The sequence below is a fragment of the Monodon monoceros genome, unplaced genomic scaffold, assembly GCF_005190385.1.
Source record: "Monodon monoceros isolate NGI ecotype Baffin Bay Population unplaced genomic scaffold, NGI_Narwhal_1 Super_Scaffold_5, whole genome shotgun sequence".
Taxonomy (NCBI): domain Eukaryota; kingdom Metazoa; phylum Chordata; class Mammalia; order Artiodactyla; family Monodontidae; genus Monodon; species Monodon monoceros.
Genome location: NW_021703782.1, coordinates 50,015,589 through 50,043,307, shown reverse-complemented (window position 1 = coordinate 50,043,307; position 27,719 = coordinate 50,015,589). Strand labels below are relative to the sequence as shown.

Below are 27,719 nucleotides of genomic sequence, written 5' to 3'. Positions count from 1 at the left end.
GGAATGAGACTGGGGAGAAGAGGCATGCAGGGATATTATTAATCTATTTTTAAATTTTTGTTTCTTTACTCATACATTCATTTAAATTTTTTATTTAATTATTTTAAATCTTATTCAAATAAATTTAAACAAAATGTTATTTCTTAAACTGGGTGATGCATGCAAGAGTTTGTTGAAACATTTCTATTTTTGTATGTCTTAAATATTCCAAAATACATTTTTAAGAAACTGAATTAGAATTTTAAGAAAGGGAATTAGAATAGGAATAATGAGGTGAAATCACCGAAACAAAGAATTGTAGGGAAAAAAGTAGCTTCAAGGATGTACACTTGGTCTCTCTGAACAGACCAAGAACAATCTAATATTTTCAACTTTAAATCCTTTACTATAATCGGGGTTCAGATGCGGCAGTCTTAGTATGCAGGCCTTCACAACTGGTAGGAGCTTAAGAAATATATGTCTATAGATGATAATGATAATTTTACTCAAATAGGACATTACGGAGAATGTTAGATGCTTGAAAATCAATATAAAGAACAAATACTATGTCAGAAAAAACAACTTCACGTATAGTGTAAGAGCCTCCAATGAAAACTTATAAGGAAGACTGGCAGACTGATTCTTTTGAGGAATTCCTAAAACAATGTTTTTGCAGATTTGCCTATTGAAGCTTTACCTTTACTGACCTTCTTTCCAATCCTGAGCTCTCTCTGAGTCTTCATACATGCTGTTTCCTCTTCCTGGAATATCACTGCCCTTCCCCTGGTTAACTTTTGTTTTTTTTCTTTTTTTAACATCTTTATTGGAGTATAATTCCTTTACAATGGTGTGTTAGTTTCTGCTTTATAACAGAATGAATCAGCTATACATATACATATATCCCCATATCCCTTCCCTCTCGCATCTCCCTCCCGCCCTCCCTATCCCACCCCTCTAGGTGGTCACAAAGCACCGAGCTGATCTCCCTGTGCTATGCAGCTGCTTCCCACTAGCTATCTATTTTACGTTTGGTAGTGTATGTATGTCCATGCCACTCTCTCACTTCATCCCAGCTTACCCTTCCCCCTCCCCGTGTCCTCAAGTCCATTGTCTACGTCTGTGTCTTTATTCCTGTCCTGCCCCTAGGTTCTTCAGAACCATTTTTTTTAATTCCATATATATGTGTTAGCATACAGTATTTGATTTTCTCTTTCTGACTTACTTCACTCTGTACGACAGTCTCTAGGTCCATCCACCTCACTACAAATAACTCAATTTCCTTTCTTTTTATGGCTGAGTAATATTCCATTGTATATATGTGCCACATCTTCTTTATCCGTTCATCTGTCGATGGACATTTAGGCTGCTTCCACGTCCTGGCTACTGTAAATAGTGCTGCAATGAACATTTTGGTACATGACTCTTTTTGAATTATGGTTTTCTCAGGGTATACGCGCAGTAGTGGGATTGCTGGGTCATATAAAAATGTGGAATGCTTTACGAATTTGCATGCCATCCTTGCGCAGGGGCAATGCTAATCCTCTCTGTATCGTTCCTATTTTTTTAGTATATGTGCTGCCGAAGCAAGCACCCCTGGTTAACTTTTATTCTGGCCACCTTCACTGATCTGGTGTATGCGTCTGTCTCTTTTTTGTCCCCGTAAGATTCTATATTTCAACACCATAACTTTCCCCATACTTTCATCAAACTTGATTGACTGTCTCCCTATATCCATACCCTACAGTTACTTGAGGTACTAATTTCCATAAAGCCAAGAACTGTGTCAGTCTTCTTCATCTTTGCATTTCCACTATCCATACTACTACTGAGTGGCTGGCCAAATGAACTCTATGACTATTCTAAAATCTTTCCACTTTCTTCTTCAATTTAAAGGATACACAGAATGCTCCCATGTACAATATATTCATTCTCTAACACCAGGAAGTATATAGGTATGTAAATCTATGTGCATATCAATATATATGATTGTCAGATGAAAAGTGACACAGAACAAATAACTTTCCTATACAGCTTGACTGATATATACTAAGGTATGTGTTGAACGTTGAAAGCGGCTGTTGACACTAGTTCTTTAGGAAATAATCACTAAGTCTCTACATTTTATTTCTTTACATTCAAGCTCGGAAAAGTTAAAAAAAAAAAAAAGATCTGGTGTTCACGGGATACCATTTAAACCTTGGGAGGCAGCCTGATGGAGTAGAATGCGTTCTGTATTTAGGAACTCAGTTCTTCTGGACTGCTCCTTACCTAGCCTAGGTGATTCTTTTAGTGCCAAAGGCCTCAGGTTCCTTATCTGTAAATGATTAGATTAGATAACAAGGGCAACAACCAATATTTATACAGCTGTTAGTTGATGACTTTGACATATGCTATCTCATCCTAAAAGACCCCTCTGGGTTTTCATGTGCTGTGATGTCAGTTTTACTCAAAACTATTATTTGGTTACATGCCACTTACCAAACTAAATCCAAGAAGTAAATTTGTTCAGATAATTAATTTCTTATGAAAAAAAAAAAGCACTGTTGTACTGCAATAGCTAGAATGACTTAAAATATAATGTTGAATAACAATTAGGTGCTAAATCACCTTCAAAGAACCGACTACCTTTTGTTTTGCGGCTCACCGGAAGCATCACTGGGACCTGCCTGATAGTAAAGATCAAGGGGCTGGCTTTATTTGCCCAAGGAGAAAGAATCAGTCACCTCTGCAGGAAGGGTTCTGTCAAAAAGAACGCCTGTCCCTACTAGACTGCACCACTTCTCCCCAAGGCTTGAACTTGAACTACTTAACTCTACAATACTCATAGAGTTTTCAATGTAATTACTACTGAAAGCTCAATGCATTTATTTAAACTCAAATTAAAGAGTAAATGACTAATTTCCCCAAAGCAGGTTTTGATAGAAGACAGGAGTCAGCTCCGTGGGTGTCTGGCCTCTAGTATGAAGACTACACTGGGTATTTTTTAAACGCAAATTTAAACCGTAAAAGTAACACCGTAGTAATCACTCTACCTCCATCTTGCATCCCTATAACAAAGCTTCTTCACAAAGATATACGTATACATTATAGGTAACAATTCTACATGGGACTGCTCACTAACAGCTAAAGTAAAGTGGTATCCTTATGAATGTAAGGTTCTCTGTACTGTTGATTGTAGCTACTGCTTTTGAATTTATTTTCCAAAACTGACTGACCACAAAATAAAACCATCTCTTTACAACTTCTCTTTTTCCTTATGTTTGCAGTCTCCAGAGGAAGACTCCATAATTTCATCTTGAGAACTTCCTTGTCAGCAATCGTTAGTGTTGGAGACAGAAATTAAAATTGATTATTTGAATTCTACAAGCTGCTTATGCTCGTAATTATCATAAAACTATGTTATACCCAAAATGCCCTCATCCTCTGGGAATGTGGGTGAGGGATTTACATGAAATAGTCCATTTATGTTTCTCCAGGTTTAGGCCAATGTATGAAGAGTTGTATGGAAACTTAAAAACGCATTCTTCTCGGCTGGATTAACCGAGGCAGGAAGTCACTATCCTCTCTTAGTAGACCAAACAATTCTCACTTCATCGCTAGAATTAAATTCCAGAGAATTTTTTGGATTCTATTTAATGAATGAGGATATATTTTTCATGTGGTGTCATTGTTTTACTACTTCCCATGTTTATTTGGACAGATTCAAGCACTGGGTAGGAAATGTATTGGTTGGCAACTTCAGTTTTGGAAGAGAAAGTAAACACATGCTGATTAGCAAACAGTAAACTCTACTGTGTTTAATTTTGGCTTCTCTTAAAAAAAAAAAAAACAACACAAAAAAACCACTATTTGGTGTTGTGTTCCAAGTAGGAGCATTTGTCCCTAAGTTCTTTCCTAACCCCTTACTGGAGGGCTTCCAGAATTACTCTCATTTTTTTCCCTTCTTCCCCTAACACCAGTGGCAAACGCCAACATTATTTAAGAAAATACTTGTACATATGGTATCCTCCTAGCACAGATTTGCCATCCAGTTGAACAGTAGGGCCACTAACCCACACAAACTAAACTGCAAAATTATGAACTGCATAAACATAAACAATTATTTCCAGCTCTGATACATTCAAGGTAAAATCACACTTCAGAAAATCCCAGAAAGGCTACTGACTGAAAACTATCAGGTCTGAGAATTGAAGGTGGTAAATATGACAATAAGCTAGAATTTCAAATGCTCTCTTTAGAGCCAACTTCTTTCATTTATCTCATTCGCTTGCTTTACTACAGCCGCCAAATTATCCTTCAAATTTAAGTTTATCCTTAAGCTTATCCTTAGCTCTCTCCTCGTCTATCCTCAGAGGCTCATTACAAGCAATATCACCGAAAAAGTGTCCAGGAACAGCACATACACGGAAAATCCTGAGTATCTAAGATATATCCCTGCCCATCGGGCACAGACCCTTTTCATTATTTCAGAGCTCCGTTTCATAAAAGAAAATTCATGTTTGATCTTTTATTCCTCATGATTAAAGCTCACTTACCATTCTTCAACTTCCCATGATGCCTCTGAGGTATGCAAAATGTTGTCGCCACTCATCCAATGGGAAAGCCAAGGCACCCAGAAGCTATATAACTTGTCAAACGGCCCAGTAGAAGAGGTAAGCGCCATCTCTATCAGGTCTACGTTGTTTATTCAACAGGCATTATTGTGAACCTGCCAGGTTCTGCATTGTGCTAGGTACTATACCTATGTTCTATTATGTTCTAGGCCCAGGCAAAAGAGTGCTAAATGATCGAAGTTCCAACCCACATGAGGCTAACAGCTGGTGGGGGTGAGAAGCAGTAAACCAGGAAACAGGTGAATATAAAATATGCCAGGGAGCTATAGGGTGAACAGTCAAGCAGAGTAAGGGAAAAGAGGCTCGGAGGAGGGAGCAATGGATGGAGTGGTGGGAGAAGGCCTCTCTGAGCATACCTCTGAATGAGGTGAGGGGACAAGCCCTGCAATGATCTGGGGAGAAAGGCTTACCCAGCAGCAAGAACAGGGAGAGCAAAGTGCTGGAGGAGTGGCGAGAAGGCCAGCGCTGCGGATGCTAAGAGAGCAGGGGGAGTGTGACCTGGGCAGGAGAGGGAGGCAGGGGCCAGGGCTTACAGCCCCAGGAAGTCACCATGAGATGGGGAGACTGCAAACAAGTGAGACTAAGCTAGAAAGAAAGAACCAGGGTGATGAGTTTGATACATAAACTCGTAATTAAAATGCACTGCATGAAAAGGAGGGGGATGCTTCTCTCTGCCATCAGGTGGAGACTATATAAGCACAAACACACAGAATGGCCCCGGTCTGAATTTTTTACATGCTAGGAAACATTTTCACGCTGGCTGATCCCATCAAATACAAAGAAGTGGCTCAACAGCATCCAGTACCTAAGAGAGACCCAAAGCATTTCCTTCTGTAAAGCTCTGCAGCTGAGGGCTTACATCCGCCTGGTCCAAATCAGTTCATTTCCAAACAAAGGTAGGAAATGGCTGCATCCTAGGATTTCATTGTGGGCTCATGAGTCAGTGCTTTGGAACTTGGTGTCTTTGGGAGTGAGTGTCTATTCTTCACGTCTCTTGCCACAGGGGGAAAAAGGTACAGATAAACAGTAACACAACTTCACCCTACTGAGATACGAATCTGTGGGCTTTTCCACCCCTTCTCAAAAATAAATGAATGAATGACCGAAATTCAGGTCCTTCTTGTTTTTTTCTTTCTCTCTCTCTTTTGTTTCCTAATTCCCAGCTCTCCCATGTGTTTCCTAAACAACATAAAGTCAACTGATGGTGAAAGTACACCACATGGTAATTATTTAAAGGCTGTTATGTTAGACCATGAAGTTTAAAAGAAATTTGTATTCTATAAAAGTGGCCAATAATGTATCCCGTGACATAGGGATCTAAGAAATGAAAATTAAGAAATCTGTTGTAAAGAACAAAATGATTCCCCATGATTTAACCCAAAAGATTTGTGGTATTTTACTTTCAAAATGTTAGAACAGTAATTTAACTTTGAAAACTATTTTTTATAGAACAGTCGCAAAGAAAACAATATATAAATTGTAAGTGTAAAGTAAGCAAAGGAGAAAACAGTGTGTGTGTGTGTGTGTGTGTGTGTGTGTGTGTGTGTATTTTAGGAATATTATTCTAAATAAAAAAAGCTTCAGAGGTGTACTTAACCTACAGGCTATTTTCTTCAGGAAAAGGTATATTATAGTAACACCTGGATTGACACAGCACTCCCATTTCTGATGAAAGTTATAGAAGGAACTATGTACTGTATCTGATCTAATATTAGAAGTCACTTATGATCTATGATGGAAAAGGGAAAGAAAATAAGATGAGGAAGCAAGGTTTAAATGAGAATGAGAAAGGGGCCCCTGGTCTAACATAAATATATTATAAGCATATCAATCCACAGATCAGCCAAATTAATTTATAACAATATCCTTGTGATCAATGTGACGTAACCACAAGAAACTTACATGATTATACCGAGAAAGTTCAGAAACAGGATATTTCCATCTAAGCAAAGTAAAAATTATTTTCATAACATTGGAGAAATCTGGTGTTTTCTACTCAGGCAGAATGGATTATGAAAACAATAAAAAGAGTCTCCAGAGAGACAGAGTGAAAGGGTTTCTGTGTTAAGGAGAATATTACACTTCACTTTTCCAATGTGGAAATAAACTGAGAAAAATTGAGGGGCAAAGGTGAGAATGGAGAAAAATAAAATCCCCCCAAAAAAAGAAAAAAAGGAAAAATGTAATCATGAAACAGGACTATAGTTTTAGCTTATATTAGTTTTTGCCCTTCCATTAAAAATTATACCTTAAAGTTCATTTCTCTTGACTATATTGCCAATTTCTCAAATAATACACCGGTAAAGTTCCAAAATCTCATTAGACATATATATTACATGGATAAGGTTCTTGTATAGCCTGTGGAAACATTTTAAACTTCTTGTGTAATATTATTTGCTTCAGCAAAATTGGGCCTAAAGTTTGGAAAAATTCCTAGAGAGTGAAACATGCCCCCCCTCCCTTCTCTCTCTCTCTCTCTCTCTCTGGATAGTATTACCCTACTACATAGCCAGCCATATATCTTTACACTCCAATTTCCTACCTACTCCCCTATCCATACATGTATAATGCTTCCATTTTGAAGCATATGGCTGGGGAGCCAAAAGAATTTAAATTGCCTTCAAAATGTGCATCGCATTATAAATGGTGTGAAAAAAGATCTCACTATTCAGCTCTCAACTTGGAGCATAAAGCAAAGAGGAAGCAACACAAGACTGCTTCAAACTTTATCCAAAAACTCAACAGCTTCACTTGTTTATAGAGGTACAAAAAGTATGCGACACAGTTTATAAAACAAGAATGGCGTACTGTATGCAAAAGTAAAGTTAAAAGCAAAGTATAGTAACAGCCCTATCTCGTTACAAACACTTGGCAGAGTGTCTAAAGTACCATGGTCAAAAACACGATACTGTCTGAGCTGAACTTCTGCCAGAAAGCACTCCCTAAGTCCAAGTCTCTTTAGCCATCATCACTACCTCATTTGGCAATCTCTCCCACGCCTCAGTTCATCTACTCAAAATTACTCCACAGAAACACAGAAAGCAGACAACCTCTCTAGCTATACAGGCTCTAAGTATCACAATGTGGTAGCACTGGCAAGTGACTGTGTAAGATGCAGTTCTAAGGTTAGGAAGCCAGGACCAACTACACTGCATCCTCAAAGCTAATTTGCATATCAAGTTGAGCTGGGCTGTCTTAATTTTTGGTAATCCAGGGTTTCTTCCCTACTCTCACAGTAATTCCAAAGGGTCTTTCTGAATCACAGCAGCTGAGAAAGAAGGCATATGGTAAGAATACACTCAGGCACCAAATATATTTTAGGCAAGTGAGGAGCAAATGTATTCAGAAGTAACCTTCCATTTAACCATTCCAGGCAGAGCTTTTGAATAATTCCAGATCATCAAAGACTGCAACCCTAGCTATATATGCATGGCATACCAGGCAATACCAAGGCTAGGGAAATGTCAAGACTTAGGTAGTAAGTAGATAAACAGAATATGTCAATATGGGCGTCTACATCTACACTTGGCATTTATAACGAAAAACATGGCAATGTATAAGACAAAAGTGCAAATGTGGCAATGAAAAGATAAGTGATGGGAGAGGAAGAGCTGCATGAATTATTAATATTCTTTGGGCATGGTAGGACTGGCTTCCAAATTTTTCTTTAATTCACTGTTCTCCTAGCATATTAAATAATTCAAAAACACAGATATTCTGATCTTAAGTTTACAGCTTGCCATATTTCCTAGAAAATAAACAATAATTAACAAATTTCATGGTTGTCCACCCCTACCCCCTTCTCTTCAAGAAACTTTATACTTTGAAATGTAGATACATAAACTACTTTTGGATCAGGGCTCACAAACATGTTTCCAAAGGAATAATATGTACAGGTTAGTCTGGTATATACCAGATGTAAGAAAAAGCAAATTCACAACCAGAAATATCAGTATTTAACAGAAAACTATATTTTTAATTAAATCTCATTCTTCCTCTCCTTACAGATACAGAATCTAAGAAAACCAATCACAGGTATAATTTTTTTGACTTTCACCTGAAAAAGAAAAATTCAATTTGACTCATGAATCTAGGTTTCCTATATACATAAGGTTACAGAGATAATAAGATGGTCATTTATAAACTGGCTTCTCTGAGTGGGCCTCCTACCATATGCTGATATTCAACAAAAAGCATCTGTATGAAAAGACCAGAAAATTGCAAATGTAGAACTTACAAGGTAAACTAGGCCGAAAAAGGCTGCAAAGCCCAGGTCCCCATCAGATGCTTAACATGTTAAGCCTCGATTACCAAAAACTTTAAGAATTCCCAGTAAGCATAACTAGTGAGTCTCCACTTATCAAACCATTCTAAATGCAAAGTAAGCACATTACCTGCACATTGAAATAATTTATGTGATCTTTTCTCAGATATTAGAACATGCATGAGAGTATTAAAAACAAACTCCAAATCCCCCCTCTCTCTAGAAGTCTTAAGAGTCTAAAGTTTGTGTTGTATTTATCTTTTCCTACTCAAGCCTACAAGGATTTGGTCAGACTTAGAAAAGTTATTAAGAAAAGTCCTGCAGGAAGAAATAGATCGAGGATTCAGATCACCCATGCCTAACCTTTTCAGGGCACCATGATCTCTCCCCTTGTGCTATACGTCAGAGATGTAGTGAAAGCCAAGTTTTAATTTAGAATTTAATAAAAATTGATTAAGCATCATGGAGCACAAACAAAGCTGCTCCATAAATCTTTCAGCCCTTTTTGTGCTAGGAAGAAAGCAAGTACTGTCTGCTGAAGTAGATGACAGATGCTGGCTTAAAGATAAGTATTATTTATACTTCTGTACCAGATTTCTTCTTATGCATATCTTATCATGCATGGGTATATGATCAACAAAGCAATTTTGTATCAGTCCGAGACGTTCGAATGTACCCTGGCTCCATGGGAATGCGTTCACGAGTTCAGGCCTAGGGTTCAATTAAACCAAGGTGGAGAGGGAAGAAAGTTTTGAAAGAAAACCAAATATCAAGATGGTTGTTATTTGAAATGTTCCCTCACACACAGGCTAATGAATATATATGCACTGAAAATAACTTTGCTCTGAACATATGCCTATGCATTTTAAATAAACGATGCATGTTGGAAAGATAAGAGGGTTTACCAAATCTAACCACATCAAGTTATCTCTATATTAAACTGCAGTTATTTGCACAGTATGTTGGTAAGAAGACAGCACCTTGAAAGAAATCCAGTACTTACATAAAGAGATCACGGATTTAACCAAGTTTGCGAATATTTTAGTCATCAAGTCTACAGTTTAAAAACTTAAATCTCATTCTTTCTCTCTCTATAGACACAGAAACTATGAAAACCAATCACGTGATGAAAATTCCAAGAGGTTTTCTGACTTCTAACAGAGTGAGGATAGCCAACGATTGGAAAGAGCAGTAGAAACGATTTACCTTACCTTTTTAAAAAAGATCATATTCTGCATTATAAGGTGCTTGAACGTGCAGAATCTGCCATGTGACTCCAAAACAAATGTAACTCAGAAAGAGAAGCCACCAGGTGGATAAAAAACAGCAATCACAGCTGTCTTGACCTTCCTTCTCTACCCCAATTCCTGACCCCTTCCAGGATCTAGATTAAGGGTAGGCTTTCCTTTTGTTGCTTTTTTTTTTTTGAGGGAAGATAAACTGGACATAAATGAGTCTTCAAGTGCAGCCAGAAAATCAATCTATGGTTAGATTCACCTAATTAAGGTTCAAAAATCAAACAAATGAACAAACTTGTATTCATCCATTTCTTTATATGGTATCGTATTGTCCTTCATTTCCCTTACCATACTCCTTCTAACAGTTCTTTCTGAGAAATCTCAACCTCACCTCAGATGGCCTGAAAGCTGGATACTCACCCACTCAAAGGCCAGGAAACCACAAGTGCTAAGGCTCGGGTGAGAGTAATTGTCTGGGTGAGCCCAGAACAGAATCCTTGCTGCTCAAAGGTGTCCTGCACAAGGACCAGATGAAGCCACAGCTACAGCTGCAAACATACACCAATGGTTTAACCTGACACCAATAGCAAAATTAAACTGTCTGGTTTCTTAGAAATTACTGTATAGATATCTCTTGAGAACTAGCAATGCACTAAATCAGTACTTTTATGTGGTAATACTAATCTATCACATGCAATAATTTTTCTTTCCTGAATTATATATGAAAATACATCAATAAGAGTGCAGCAATTATGAGCCAATATTTTCAGGAATTACTATTGTGTACGTGTCTTAAGCATACAATGCTACATGAAATCACTAAACCACATAACTGCTAAAAATATCCAGGTTTCTCTTTCCAATTAAGCAATGCCCTTTACTATATAAAAAGTCAGGTTGTAGGGGAAATGGTAGAAAAGGGTTATTTTTAAATGACCTTACAACAGAAAACAAAGTTAAAATATATACCACATATGTATAACTGCATCACTTCATTGTACACCTGAAACTAACACAACATTGTAAATCAACTATACTTCAAAATATGTACGTGTGTGTGGACATATATGTGTATGTGTGTGTGTGTATACATATATATATATGTATATATATATACCATATACTAGTGCATTTGGATGGATATATTTTCAATCAGCTGATTTAAATGATAGAAGTTCAAAAAAATGTAAATCATCCACTTATCCTCTCACCCAAGTAAGAGAGAAAGAATTACATGTCTTTTGAGTTAACGGGGATGACTACAGTTAAGTTTGTTTCTTTGTTTGTTTTTGTTTTTTTTTAACATCTTTATTGGAGTATAATTCCTTTACAATGGTGTGTTAGTTTCTGCTTTATAACAAAGTGAATCAGTTATACATATACATATGTTCCCATATCTCTTCCCTCTTGCGTCTCCCTCCCTCCCACCCTCCCTAGGTGGTCACAAAGCACCTAGCTGATCTCCCTGTGCCATGCGGCTGCTTCCCACTAGCTATCTATTTTACGTTTGGTAGTGTATATATGTCCATACCACTCTCACACTTTGTCACAGCTTCCCCTTCCCCCTCCCCATATGCTCAAGTCCATTCTCTAGTAAGTTGTGTCTTTATTCCCGTCTTGCCCCTAGGTTCTTCATGACCTTTTTTTTCTTAGATTCCATATACAGTTAAGTTTTGCAAAAAACCTTAATCTCTATACTATCCCGCAGAATTCCTCTCTCCAAAAAGTAAAATCAAATAACTGCTTAGTATGCTCTGCAGTATTTGTAAGTTCGCAAAGCATGCCCAGGTCCAATGCTCAGCTGTTCGGCCTTGGATAAATTATCCAACCTCTCAGTTTGAATTTGCAAGTCTGCTTAAGGATAACAGGCTTAAGGTTTGAATTAAATGAGATGCAGGAAAAGCATTTAGCAAAATACCTGGAACATAGCAAGCACTGAGAAAACAGTAAGTACTGTTATTATTATTCTTGCTACTATTGTTCTTCTTACTATTAAAGAATTCATGATAAAACTCACTGGCGAGACAGGTCTAACATGTGCCCCTTCTCTCATCTCTTTGATTCTATGACATTGAGCTGTCCTGATTCTCCTCCTACTTCTGGGACTTCTACTTCCATTCTCCTTTGTTAATCCCAGTGCTTTTACCATCTCCTTAAAAGTCAGCATTCCCCAAAGCTACATCCTTGGCCCACTTTCTCACCCTCTGCAGTGGCAATCAAACCCTTGGCTTCAAAGGTCTGAGATAACAACAAAGCTGTATTTTCATTTGTCTACCAGACATCACCACTTGGAATGTTCCTAAGTAACCAAAAAACCAAACTCATTCTCTCATCTCCAAATTTTGCATCTTTCATGCTCCTTGTCTCTGTTGAGGGAACTGACATTTACCAAGATGACCAAGTTAGAAACCTCAGAGTCATCCCCAATTCCTCTTCCTATACCCATAGCGTGTCCCCCCTTTCTAGTCCTACCAACGCAGCCTTTTCCATGTCCTTGCTTCTCTCCTGATTTTCACAGTAGCCCTAGTGCAGCTTGGTTGTTGTGTTCAACAAATATGAATAGAGCACCAACGATGTGCCAAGCACTGTCCACTTTGAATGCAAAATAGAACAGAAAAAAACAAAACAGGAAAAAAAACAAACATACAAGCCCTTCTGTCAAGGTTCTTTGTGTCAAGTAGTGGGAGAGATTTCTAAACACATAATTATACTATGATGTTATACAAGCAATAATAGACCCACGTAAACTATAGAAGGAGTGCATAAGAGGGAGAGACTATTCTATTTGGACAGGTCAAGAACACCTTTAGCGTGGACACTGCTCCAGAACAATGTTTTGAGGGTGAATGGGAGTTTGGTGGGTACACAAAGAGAGGGAAAGGCATTCTACGTGGCAGGAACAGCATGTGCTAGACCTCCAACTTTAGGCTCTCTAGCCTCCAAATCAACCTGTATATTTTAAAACTGTGCCTGGCCAAGGCCCAGGTCTAACTATGATACTTCCCCTTTTCCATAAGGCCTTCCAGGGCTTTCCACTCTAGAATAAAATCCAGATGGGCAGGTGACTGAGGGACTCCAAATTCTGATTCAATTAGCTGGGAGACAGCTTCCACTGGTCTCCATACCCCCTTCCTTGGGTACAGCAAGTTCTATCATATAGGACTGTGTCCCAGCCATCAGATAGGCCTCTCTGCCCTATATCTTGTGAAATCCCATTTATCCTGTGATACCAAGATTCACTTTTCTGAAGCCTTCCCTGCCCAGCTGACCCTGGATTATTTCTTCCTCTGAGTTTTCAGACGCTTTGTTAATACCTCTATTTCTATACATCTCACATCTGGATTTGTAGAGTGAATACCCACATGTTTGTCACATCATTTTCTAAAATCTGTTGCTCTAACTGGGAACTTCAATGAGTAATTGAAAATCACTTTGCCCAAAATTAATAAATAAGTATCAGGAAATACCTTAGGGAATTCCCTGGCAGTCCAGTGGTTAAGACTCCATGCTTCCACTGTAGGGGGGCCCTGCATGCTGCATGGTGTGGCCAAAAAAAAAAAGGGAAATATCCCATACCAAGCCCTCTTATTCAGTGCCGTTAACAGATGTAAAGGGTTACAGGGACATAGCAATGCAGATGTGTGGTTCATATAAAAGCACTAATATCCTACTGCCGTGGACTGAACTGGGTCTCCCCCAAATTCATATGTTAAAGCCCTAAACTCTGATGTGGCTATATATCAAGACAGGGCCTTTATGGAGGTAATTAAGGTTAAATGGCATCATACGGGTGGGGCCCTGATATGACAGTATTAGTGTTCTTTTAAGAGGAGACCCTAGAGAGCTAGCTCTCAACCTCTGACACACGAGGACACAGCAAGAAGGCGGCCACCTACAAGCCAGGCAGGGAGCTCTCACCAGAACCCGACCATACAGGCACCCTGATCTCTGACTTCCAGTCTCCAGGACTGTGAGAAAATAAGTATCTGTTGTTTAAGCCACTCAAGCTCTGGTATTTTGCTATGGCAGCAGGACCTAAGACACATACCCTAGTCAAAAGAACTTGAACAATCCAGGATTAAATGGTGGGACTGATTTTTCAAATGTCTGGTGTGATGCTCAGTATATATAACTTTTCAAGCAGACCAATTAATCTCCCAACAGTAACAGTTTTGTCACCAATTTACAGACAGAGGAGACTAAGGGTGTGAGGCCTTCCATGAGTCATCCAATAATCCAGTGAGAGCCGGTGCCCATACTGGAACAGAATTCTAAAGTCCTGGCTTTCAAAACCTTGCCCTGGAAGAGAAGCCTACTCTACATCCACAGAAAAATGTGCCAGTAATCTAGGCATAAGTGGCACGGCTCTGCACTGCCTCAGGCCTGGAGGGCTACCTGACACGGCCTGGGCACTGTTGCAGGGCAACATGACAATCGGGGATCTGATGTCTCCAAAGCATGGGCTTTGGAGTAGGAAAGCTAGGGGCTGAAGCCTGCCTCCACCACTGACTAGCTGTTTAGCTTCAAACCAGTTATACAATCTCACTAGATGTCAGTTTCCTAGTTTATTAAAGGAGGATTTTAATACTTACCTCGTAGGGTTATTGTGAATATCAGAAGTAAGATACAGAAGGATATAGCCCGCTGCCTGACATAGAGTCAAGACAATACTTAGCTGGTACCAAGCCTCGATGTCACCTCATAAACAATTTCACTCCCACCTAAACTGAAAGCAAGAATAGGTGATTTACCTCTTCTTATCTATAGTGGGATTTCTGCCTATTTGTTTGTTTGGTTTGGGTGTTGACTGTACACCATTTACGACTTCCTGGTAGTAATATCAATAATTTTCCTCCGGGGGCCACTCGCCCACCCCCAGTCTGTGATCATGTCCCTTAGGTGTCCTGTCTTCATCCCCCTAGCTCCCAGAGCAGGCAGGCGAGTGGGCCTTGCCAATGACAATGCTGTACCAATTCAGTGACTGGCTCAGGGGGCTGGATGAGAGCCAGCCCAGGAACTTTTGCTGGAACTGTTGAGAAGGGATCACTTTCCTTCCCACTGGAGGCGCTCGGCTGATGGAAGGTAAACGTGCAGCTCTCCACCATGAAGGGGGAGCCTGCCCAAGAAGCAAGGTAACCAAGACAAGAGCGTCGGAAGGGAGTCCGAGAACCTTCCTTGTTACATCTTCAGAGGACTTGAATCAAGCTACACCTGAGGATGCACGGAACTTTTCAGTTAACATCAGGCAGTAAATTCCCTTTCTCGCTTCAGCCTGTACGACTTCAGTTCCTGACACTTACAATTAATATACAACCTGAACGCCAGCAAGAATCTGACACTTTTCAGTGACCAAAAGGACCCCTGGAAGTAAACAGAGAGAAAAGTTAGGAAAGAGAGACAAAGCTACAGGCAGCATTTTTCAGGGAATGTCAATGGGTTATTACATACCTAAAAATGTTAAGTTAAATTAGTGGATGAAACTACGGGAATGTCCATGTTAGTGTCAAGACAGCCTGAGACATTGGTTAACTTCTCATAACGTTTCAGTAGACAGGTTCTGGAAACCATGGGTATGCACTAAACTAGGCTGTCAGTGGCATTTTAATGACAGGGGAAAAAACCCATAGGATATCTTTAATTTAGTTCACTGAACTATAGCATTAATAATAACAGATAATTTTGTTAAATTCTCACTGTGTCAACCAAATGTTTCAAAGTTAGTATTTCCAATCATGTATAATATCTACTCTGGGGAGTAGATATTATTATCCTCACTTTACTGATGAGGAAATTTAAGACTCAAAGAGCTTAAGTCTACTGATCAAGTTGAAATAGTAAGTTGTGGAGCTGAGATTCAACCTCAGATCTAACCTCTTGATTTTCTTAAGTATTACCAAGAAATGGTATTACCCAGAAATTTCACTGGTATACAATAAGATCCTCTTGCTTTATGTCATTCTGTCAGCATTTGCCTCTCCATCAAACTACTGACCGTAATTCTTCCCTCTGTGTTTAGTTTTGTGAGCATCTGATTAGAGACATCTTTGTCTCCCACTAGACTAGCAACTCCCTGAGTGCTGGGCAAGCACTGCTTTGCTCTTCACTGTGTATTGCCTGGTGAAAGCAGATGCTAAGGTAAGTAATATTTAAAAAACAAAGGAGAGGGAAAAGAGAGGGAGGTGGGAGAAGAAAGGAAGGAGGAAGGGTAACCTACATCTCTGGACCACTCCTTCACCACCCCCAAGTCCATTCTTGGGGTAAATGAGGGCCTGGCAACAGTGGTGATTCTGTCCCCATGCAAAGGGCTAGACAGACGCATCCCTGGACCATGAAGGAATAGCATCAGGAATGTCAAAGTCTTGTGGGTATTTCCACTGGCTCACCCCCCAAACCACACCCGGTAGGAACAAACGCACTCAAAGGTGTCACCTACCTGTAAACCCTTATTCAAAACCCCTGAGTCGCTTTCATCTTCTCTTGATAAGTCTTAGGGTGACGAGCCAAATCAAAAACTCACTAAAATGTTCCATTAACTATGCACCTGAGAGGTTATCACTCTCAATGTTTAGCTCTGCCGTGGAGGAGGGTTCTTTTGAGGCTATGGCCTATGGAGCGTTATTGTGCTGGGGGAAGGGAGACAAGAGGTGTGGGGGCCAGGAAGAGTTCATTAAACAATATCTGAGCATATGTTAGCTTTCTGTTCCCTTTATATAAATTCTCTGATGGACAATAATGTCCCCAGGTGGCTAATGTCACAAACCTCCTCAACATGAGAGAGGCATCGTACCATTCCTCAAGTATGGCTTTTTGGAAGAAAAGATCAGAGTGGAGTCAGAATGAAAGCCTGGACCCAAGAGGAAGAAAGAAGTCCAGAACCTCAGCTTTTGCCATTAAAACTCCCAAATGTGGACCAAGACACACAATACATCACTGGAACTGCATTCCCACGATGGGGCCACCACTGCTGCCATCTGACTATATAAGGGAGTATTGAAGTCCCGTCACAGAACTTTGGTGGCTAAGAGAGACCGTCACAGTATCTGCAGAAAACAGTGTGCCTTAGGGAAAATACCAGTATAAAGCAAGATTAAACATACCAAATTCATCACTGGGAGAACAACATATAGAATTATTTGATCAACCTGTTTAACTCTATCAATTGTATTTTAATTTACCTTTGTGAGAAAAGGAATAAAAGATACTAACGCATCACCTTTCCCAGAGAAAGATAAGCAGATAAGCACCTTGAGAAGTCAGGTTTATCCCCAAAAAGGGGTCTCTTTGGACTAGGACACACTGACTGCAAATACTTCCTTTCTTCTAGAATACTCTGAATTATCAAGTTTTATTGGAAAGAACATGCATGGATACATCGATCATACTAAATAAACATTAAATGTTCATAGTTTTTCAAAGGCTTCTCTTAGGTAATATCTATTCCCAAGGGATGGCTGAGATGCAAATCTGACTTTCTGCATAATTAAAAATGATGGAATTTTGTTTAAAAAGAACAAACTAGAAACTTCAAGGAAAACTCATCCACTTGGCATTCCTTTGAAACATACACATAAAGGGCTTTACAGAGCTCCTCCTTGCCTATAGGTGTTTGTTGTGCAAGACAGGAATTCTGTGTGCAAGAACTGAATGAGGAATTGGAACCTTCCCTCCAAAGTTGTACCTAATTGCTTGCCATGATATATGGACAGCAGCTAAAGAGTTAATCTTTAGCAACTCTGCTCAAAAATCCTAATGGCAGACTGCCCATCATTCTTTTAGACAGAGCTTGTCAGGAAAACTAGGGCAGCTTGTCCAGCTCAGCAGTCAACTGATTACTAGTGAACTCAATGGGGCTCCCAGCCAACCCCTGAGATTGCTGCCAGACCCTTGGGTATTCAAAGGCCAAGTTCCAATGTGGTTTACTTTGCCAGAATCACATGATGTCAGTGCTATTTTCTTCTGACCAGACTAACCAGTCATTCAGGTTCCTGCGAATGGTATCAGTGAGCGAGGCCGGCACTTCACTGGTAGAGGTCACGGAGACACGGAGGTGCTGGGCCTTGTCACCAGGGCCCAGGGGCCTCCGGAGCCTCCCGTGCAAGGGCAGCTGATCGTTTGTCAGTCCCAGCGACCCAGATCCTGCACAGCGTCCTGTGCCCCGGAGTCCACTCCACGACCAGGAATGACTCAGGCTCCCTGGACAGGGGACACTTAGAGCCGAAAAACAAACAGGTCCAACTTTTATAAATAACCAGCTGGGTAGGAAAACAACAGAAAACGGGCCTTGGCTTTCACTCCTCTTACATTTATTTGAGGTTTAATAGGCGAGCTGCACAAACTCTGTAGGATTTAGTCAGCTTTATCCACATGTGCCCACATTCCCTACATGGTAGTAAGGCATTAATTAATTTTTACATCTATCTGGAGATGTTTCAGTTGCTACAGGATTTGCAAGACCGCATGCATCCAAGGGGTAGCCAGTTTTTAAAACTGTGGTTACCCTTATCTCTCAAAAAGAGAAACCATTTCACTCCCCAAAACACAAGGCAGAGAAATAAAAATGAGACCCACTTTTTAACCTTTCCTTCCTCTAGGAGAAAGTATAAGTGTCAGGAAGAGTAAAAGGGCTGGTATAGCCTGTGGACTTCCCTTTCAAAGTCTGGAATTTATTTCCCAATGCTTTAAGTACCTTAAACTATTTCCAGTTTCCCTCTTTATTATTTCTTTCTTAGGGCACTGTGAGACCTATTTATGATGAATTCATTTTAAAAACTCATTTTTAAAGAGATTAAGTCTTGAAAATATTTTAAAAGTTAAAAATATTACACCAAGATTTTCTATTTTATCATGATATTTAGGTTTTTGTAGGGGTTTTTTTGATATTTAGCTTTTTCCATCCTTTCCCTTTCCTGTTGGTACATAAAGCAGTAAAACTGCTGAGAAAAAATATGCACTAATGTAAGAATTATGACCATTTTTAAACATCTACAATTTTTAAAACAAAACAGAAACTGCTTCAGTTTTAACATGCAAAAGAAAAATAAAGAAAGATAATAATTCCATTAACTGTACTATTAGCATTAAAGACAGTCCATGTTTGATGAATGAATGAGTGAATGAATTCTCTATTATTCACTAATGGGTACATGCTTACTAAAAATTACCTTGGGGAAGCCTCTGAACAAAGTGACTGAGAAGATGATTATGAAGACAAGGTGTCTTAAGGTTTCCTAATGGACCCTGCCATGTTCCTTTCTGCCACAGCTTTGTTGTGGAGGCGGGCAGCAGTGGACGGCCTATCCATCTCCTTGCAGCAAAAGACTGCACCCATGACAACCACCTGTATTAAATCCAGGTAATCCTTTACAATCAAACGTCAATCTGTCAAGGAAGTTGCTCAGTAAGAAAAGACTGGAGAGGGAGCGTGAGAGGGAGATGGGAAGGAAGATCCTTAGGACAGAGGGAAGGAAAAGAGACCCCCCCCAAAAATTATTTTTACATCAATGCTTCATAACTTTCATTTATTCCATCCATGAAAAATGTTTAAGGAGATTGGCAACAACTTCAAAATCAGTGTGATCACCACTTATTCAATCAAAATCAGGTGCTATAGTTATCTTTCCCTGATGGTTGTAGCTCATCTTTGACTATTCAACGTGTCTTTTGTCCTGGTCTTTCATTTGCTTCTCAGATGCATCATCATAGTATACCTCTAACATAACATCTTTAATGAACTAACAAATGTTTGAAAGAGAGAAGCTTGCTAGATACAAGTTCTTTGGTGCAAAGGGACTAAGCAGTCACCACCAATTAGATTATAGCTGGATAATTTGACAGTTCTCAAGATGACTGTTTCAAGGAAGGCTGGAAATGTACAAGGAGAGAACAGCCTGTATGTGTGTCATGTGTGCTTTTCTCTGACTAGGACAATACGCCCAAAAAAATCCCAGAAGGAAAACAGAAAGGGAAATTCTGATCCTTTTGACAGTGAAGAAATAACACACGAATAAAATGTTTTAAGTCAAGTTGTCTGAAATTCTCTTCTGAGAATAAGTAATATCCTGGGAGCTGCCTCCAGATACCTTTGAGGAGTTAGTACAGTAAGTACATATAGCTCAGGCCAAAGTTCAAAGCTCCCCATGAAGTAACCACACTGTATTTTTTCCCATATGGCCCCTGCTGCCCCATGTATAAGTTCTGTATTCCAGCCACACTGCATAACTGCTCCTGCATTTTCCCGCCCTTTGACTTTTCCTCATGCTGTTCACCTGGTCTAAATGCTGCCCACACACTTGACAAAACCCATGTCTTGAGATCAATTAAAAATACCACCTCTCTGGGTGTGGAGAAAAGGGAACCCTCTTGCACTGTTGGTGGGAATGTAAGTTGGTGCAGCCACTACGGAAAACAGAATGGAGGTTCCTTAAAAAACGAGAGTTACCATATGATCCAGCATTCCCACTCCAGGGCATATATCTGGAGAAAACTCTAATTCGAAAAGATACACGCACCCCAATGTTCATAACAGCATTATTTACAATAGCCAAGACAAAGAAGCAACCTAAATGTCCATCGACAGATGAATGGATAAAGAAGATGTGGTATGGATATATACAATGGAATACTACTCAACCATAAAAGAATGGCATAATGCCATTTGCAGCAACATGGATGGACCTAGAGATTATCATACTAAGTGTATGTATTTACAAAACAGAAACAGACTCACAGACATAGAAAACAAATTTATGGTTACCAAAGGGGAAAGGGATGAGGGAGTGATAAATTAGGAGTTTGGGATTAGCAGATACAAATTACTATATACAAAATAGATAAACAACACGGGCCTACTATACCGCCCAGGGAACTAGATTCAATATCTTGTAATAAACTATAATGGAAAAGAAACAAAAAAACACCACCTCTCCATAAGATGTTCCCTTCTCCCCCACAACCAGCAGAGACTCTCCACTGCATCTCAGTAGCTCCCACATTTATACTTCTCTTAAAGACCAACATGATAGGGGTTTACATTACTTGCTGATCTACCTCTTCCACCCGACACAGCATATAAGCATGGAGAAGTCCACCTTCAGGGACTTGCACTCTAATAATTGCTGACTGCAAGTGAACGGATGAGGCTCATTTATTTTACTGGACTCCAGTGCATCAGTTCTCTAATAGCCGCCCAAAGGCCATCCACTCATCCAAAAGCCAACCTGCTGAAATACCAGTGTTTATAGTAACACACAGGTATCTGAGCTAAATAATTGAGTTATCCAAAGCTTATTAATGTCTCACCAAGAACAGAATTGGAATAAGGTAGGTTTTTTTTTTTTTTTTAATGTTGTTTGGTTGGCATTCTGTGTGCTTGTGTGTGTAGGTTGTGACATGCACATGTACATGTGTCTGTTAACAGGCAGGGGGTAGAGGGCTAAGTGATAACATTGATCTTTTACCCCTATTCAGTGAACTTGAGATAAAAACATTAAGTTACAACCCTCAAATCATTAGCATATGAAAGGACCGACCTTGTTTCCAAATTTGAAAATGAAATAAACTTGGCTGAGCCAGGAGTCAATTCCTGGGTACTTTCTGTTCTGCAGCTGCAAGAGAATCTTGCGGAATGTGGTGACCATTCTGCCCATAACAAATTAATGGCATATCCTTAGTGTAAAACCACATGGGGACTAAATCTCAATGGTAATACATACCAATGACTTTGAGCAACTAACCTTGCCTTGTTTTACTCTTCTCATGAAATGAACACGTGGGCAGTGACTGGGGTCGGGGTGGGAGGCGATAACCTTCATGTTAACCAAGCATGATCTAAACATGCAGGGCATACTGATGACCAGGCAGAAGTGGTAAGAATCTAATATAATTATTGTGGACACGGATGTGCTCTGATTTCTTTAAAATACTTTAAGGGTAGTAACAGATTAACCCTCCTAACATCCTTTAAAAGATAACAAAAATTATGATTCACTTTTACTGATGAAACAGCAGAGGGTAGAGAAGTTGCACAAGGTCACTAAAAATTAACTTTAAACAATTCAGTTCATTGATGAGCCTTGGTGTGCTTTGTAAAGCACTTAATAGACTATGAGGATGTCACACATGAGAAATGATCAAATGATGGTCTGACTGCCTTTCCAAAACCTCAAGTTCGACTCTATCCTGTTCAAGGTAGCTCCAGATTCCAGGGACCCCTTAGCCTCCCACCTCCACCCCCCAGTCATGCTAATACGGAAGTAGCGAACGACACAGATTCTGGAATCAAAGTACCTCGTCTACACCCACCACTCATCAGCTGTGTGATCTTGGAAAGTACCTTGACGTCTCTCTCATACGTAAAAGGAAGGTAATAATGGTACCTGCAGCCATATATGGATGTTGTGAGAATAAAATGAAACGTGTTATGTAGCTTCTGTTGTACCAAAACCATTCATTTTGAACTACCTTTTCCAGAAGCCTCAAACCAACAAAAATACCCATCAAACTCCAGAGAGGTTGAATCTGAGGGTAACAAAATTCTTACTGAATTCCTGGTCTTAACGATCTGGGTTTTCATCTTTTATCTCCCACTAAAATGCAGTCACAGAGGGAAACAATGTGGCAAAAAATGCATGAACCACATACTCATTGTGCATATTTAGAAATAAATACATTTCCTTCAAAATTTTAACTAGACAAGCTCCCCTCCTTAAGAAAGAAAATCTTTTCTTTAGTCCACACGCCCAATTTCATTGCTATAAATCAAGAAGAAAACATAGGGAGGTTGGGAGGGAGGGAGACACAAGAGGGAAGAGATACGGGAACATATGTATATGTATAACTGATTCACTTTGTTATAAAGCAGAAACTAACACCATTGTAAAGCAATTATACTCCAATAAAGATGTAAAAAAAAAAAAAAAAAAGAAGAAGAAAACATACCAGGAGAATGGGATAGAAGGAACAGAGAAAGACTCATAGAAAGATACAGAGAAACAGAAAGAAAGAAAGGAAGATGAGTGAAATATAATATTCATATTCCTGCCTTGAGTCCACTAACTTCCAAAAAGAAAGAGTATGTGCCATACCATTAACACAGTTTAGAAGCACTAGACTGTTTGGCAGCCACAGTTACAGAACCACGAGAATCAAGATTACTTAATAGTCATGCGCTCATAAATAGGACCCAAGGTGACAAGAACAGTTGGGTGAGAGGGATCTGAGTTGAGGGTGACTTCCTCCAACATGGTACACATTACAGAGACCCTCTTCAAAAGCTTGACGAGATAGACAGCATTCTCAGGCTAACTTCCAGACCTGCCTTCTAAAGAGAACCAGGAACTAACTAAGCTCTCGCGGCTTGGTTTGACCTGGCTTTGCCTCTACCCCAGTTCTGAGGAGATTCTGCTGTGCCTCATTCTGAGCAGAGCTGAGAGCACCTAGAGGAAGAGCCCAACTGCTAACAAAGCCTCCGTCACTTGTAGGGATGAGGCAGTTTTTCCTAATGGTTTAAGCACCAAGCGCTCCAAAGCCAGACTGCCCTGGTTCTAAACCTGACTGGGACACCTACTAGCTGTTTGGCCTTGTGCAAGTCAGTTCCATACAAAGCCTCAGGTTCCTCACCTATACAATGGGAATCAATGCAAGGTTACCGCGAATAGTTAATTGAGATGATACACGTGGATAACGGAGGCCAGTCCCAGAATGTCGTGGACACGAGGTGACTGCTGTGCCTTATTCCAGCTACTGCACAGCTGCAAAAGCGTGTGAGACACCGGAGGCGGCTCTCTCACAAGCCGGATATTAGACTGTGAATGCCCCAGGCCGGCAAAATCCAGCATCCCCAGTGCCTCACTCGGGGTTAAATGAACAAGGAAGAAAACCTCAAAAATCTTTCAGTCATAAGGAGATAATTCCAGGGATGACGTCTACAGAGCACCGTCTATGGTGTCTTTGTCTGAATTTCTTAATACACGTAGGCAGAATTATTTGTCACAGTGCTAGAGAAAGATAAGATTTTTTTTAAAAGGGACAATGGCTTTTTTAGAGCATTATATCACTATCTCCTATAATTAGGTTTTGTTTAATGCAACCGAGTAAACTGTCTGAAAAGTGTGGGCTTTCTTCCCCCCTCCATTTACGTTTTTAGTGGCGCTGGCTGTTGTTGTCAAGCATCTTGAGTGCTTTTTTATTGACATAGTAAGCTGTAAAAGAACCTCTTTGATGACTCATTTTAGAATATAAATTCAATGGAAGCAAAGGTACCGCTTATCGTTACTGAGAACTTTCATTCAGATCTTCTACTTTTATAACTGCTCTGATCTAACAGGGCAATTGATTCCAACATGCAATTTAACCAACAGGCTGGTTAACCTTGGATGCTTATTAGTAAAGGAACAATGCTTTCAGAATTATGCTGAATAATTCAGCCCTTCCAGTCAAAGACGTTTGCTGGTAGGTGAGAACAGGACGGCGTTTAAGTATCTGAGAACATTCTACCCACCTGGGGTACGTGGCCCTGTTCTGCTTCCGCCACAGAGCAAGGAGCTGGCATAAAACTAGCCCATACTTCTTGGATGAACCCTGAGGGGGTCTCACGACTACATGCCTCGTGAACTCTCTTTCTGCTGCTGCTACCAGCAATATATTTTTGAGTTTGCCCCTGGACGTCTTACAGTGGAAACCGTTCTAAATGAAGAGTTTGCTGAATGGTGATGCGAAATAGGAAACTACTTTGAGCAACAGTCCCACTATTCCAGCTGTTTACTTTTCTGTTACACCTTCATTTCCTAAGTACTCTTTTTGGAAAGTTTTACACAGTGGCTTCATAAATCAGGTTAGTAAGGATGTCATTCCATTTTAAAGCACATCACATGGAAACATTATAACAATAATAGACACACATGTACCTGTCTATGTGCACATTCACACACACACTTGCTACACTTGAAATTGAACCCCAGGACTAACAAACATACCATCCCTAGCTCTTTTTACGACACCCTCTTTCTAGGATCTGCTTTCATTCAGGGGCTGCTACAGAATACCAGTGCTTCCCCAAACCAAGTTCTAAGGTGCATGAACTATTCATAAAAGTTCTATAAGGAGAGAGGGACAATTCTATAACCAAATTTGTCGTTTTGCTGAGGACAAATTCGAACCACAGGCACACAAGACTGAAGAGAATCAGTTAGGTATTGTATGAACCCGGCCAACAATTCAACAGCCATATCTCAGAGTGATTTTGTTGCTCTCTCTCTATTCCTTGTTACACAGAAAGCTCATGAAGCTATAACATTGTTTCTTTGTTTAAAAAATAAAAGGCCACTGAAAGAAAAGCGAATTACTTGTGATGGTAATAGAAGTGAAGAGAAAGTGAAAAGGCCTACAGAAGTGGTGCTTCTTGCCCCAATACAGATACCTGGGGAAGAAATTACATTCCACAGAGCTACCTGTAAGTTTAGAAACTCATGATCATCCTTGGAAAAATCTCTCACAAATGTCAAGGGTCTATTATATATCAAAATGGTCTAAGTGTTTAGGCATCATGGAAATAAACTGGACCTAACTGTAGATCGCCCTGAACAAAATCTTATCTTACATATGATGGAGGAGAAATTTCTCACACAAGTGGGGGGTCCATTGGCTTAGGCTCTAGAAAAAGGGGCGCAGGGGTACTGTGATATATTATGGTTGGAAGGGTCTTCTGTCTGAATGTATTGATGGAAATCAGGTATTTTGAATTGGAGAACTGAGCATCCAATATCACCTCCAGATAGGTTCACACTGGTTCGAATTTGGCTTTTGTAGAACAGCCTCTGATGGCAGTTTAAAGTAGGGGGCTCTGAGGGAGCGCTCTCATGAACAAGGGCAGGACTGAACTGCTGGATCCTGAGAGGACCCACAAGACACAGGGGTACGGAGCACAGGTAGGAGGAGTCAAAGTACACTGACGTAAGTGAGGGCCCATGGACTTCAGAGACATGGATCCAGTTACTTCCAGGCAGTGAAAGCTAAAGGCAATGGAGCCTGCTGGCCTCCTGCTGAATAGCTCCCCTGGGTGGCTCAGCATCCGTGTGATTGCACCGAGGGCCCAACTGAGGGCTGACTACAGATCACCCCAGACATTAAGACACATTAAGAAATGTGTCCAAAGGCTTCCAAACAAAAATGCTTCCTTTTAAAAATCACGTAACTGGGGCTTCCCTGGTGGCGCAGTGGTTGAGAGTCCGCCGGCCAACGCAGGGGACAAGGGTTCGTGCCCCGGTCCGGGAAGATCCCACATGCCGCTGGGCCCGTGAGCCATGGCCACTGAGCCTGCGCGTCCGGAGCCTGTGCTCCGCAACGGGAGAAGCCACAGCAGTGGGAGGCCTGTGTACCGCAAAAAAAAAAACAACAAAAAAACCCCACGTAACTGTCCTTTTAATCCATCTTCTTATTTAATTTATATAGCTTTTATAAAACTCACTAGTCGCTTTCTAAAAAAAAAATGTTATTGGGCTCCGAGAAGGAAAGGATCGTCTAACTTTTCCCCAAATCTCCCTAAATCTCAAGGTGCTTCAAATACTAGGGACTTTCCCCTCTTCTCTAGAGTTTTGATTTCCCATGGAAGACAGCCATTTAGAAAAGTCACTAGCATGCAGATACATGCTGTCAAACTTTTCTGGCCGCACAGTTAAGGTCACATGTAGGTGTGTGAGTGGAGAACATCTAGTACCAAGACTATAGCTGATTTCCACCTAGAGTGACCAGCAAAATATAGACTCTTGCAAGAGAGGTCAGACCCTGCCATCTGGAAGACCAATCACAGATTGATTGGCTTTAGACAGAGGTAACAGTCGGGTACATAGTATAGCCCCATGGGACCTGCTCTTTCTAAATTTGTGGACAATCGGTTCAGAGAGCTACCCAGATAGTGACAAAAGGGAGCCTGTATCACTGATCCCTGTTTCTCTATCACAGTATATTTTGCCCTTTTAATGGCAAGGAACACTTGGGTATACTAGACTGGTGGGATCAAGGAGAGGAAAGGAAAAAAAAAAAAAAAAGCCAAGACAGCAAAACATAAGACTAAAAAGAAAACTCGATGAAGGGGAAGAAAGAAGGAACTCAAAAGCAGCCACATCTCAAACTTTTGTTTGAAAGTAACTGTAGACCATTCATATCACATGTCAGCCCTTAATGAGGTGGCGTAGCTGACTTGGTCACATTCGTCTTTTTTCCCCCGTATCTACTCAGTTCACCTCCACGAATCGCACCTGCCTTCCAGGGCTCCTCCCACTTGTCGCCCTCCCCACCGCGGCCTCCTAAACACAGGCCACTGATCTGATGGCATATTTCAACCCTGGCTTTGATGAAGAGGGTCAGTTTGGCACACAGGTGATTTCCTTGTAGATTAAGAACATTTACTTTCTTCCTGCTGGATCCCTCCCAGAGATACCATCAAACCTCTACCTACGCAATTACTTTTCACAGGTGGCTGTTTTGCCTCCAGTAAAACTACTTTCTTTCTCCTTCTGCAAGTCAAAGCAGAGCGAATGCACATGAAAACATTTCAGATATGAAATAAACACTTTCAAAAAGACAACTATGATGCAATGTACCGTTCCTGACTGACCCAAGTCATAGAAT

The 27,719-nt window shown here is 40.3% G+C and overlaps 1 protein-coding gene and 1 non-coding gene across 9 annotated transcripts in view; both read right to left on the bottom strand.

The window, feature by feature from the left end:
* The window catches only part of NFIB (nuclear factor I B), a 230,037-nt gene that overhangs the window by 150,991 nt on the left and 51,327 nt on the right, over positions 1-27,719 (bottom strand). The window lies entirely within an intron of this gene.
* LOC114884901 lies at positions 1,461-1,570 on the bottom strand. Its single transcript, XR_003790962.1, has one exon. It is a non-coding gene; the product is annotated as a U6 spliceosomal RNA (small nuclear RNA).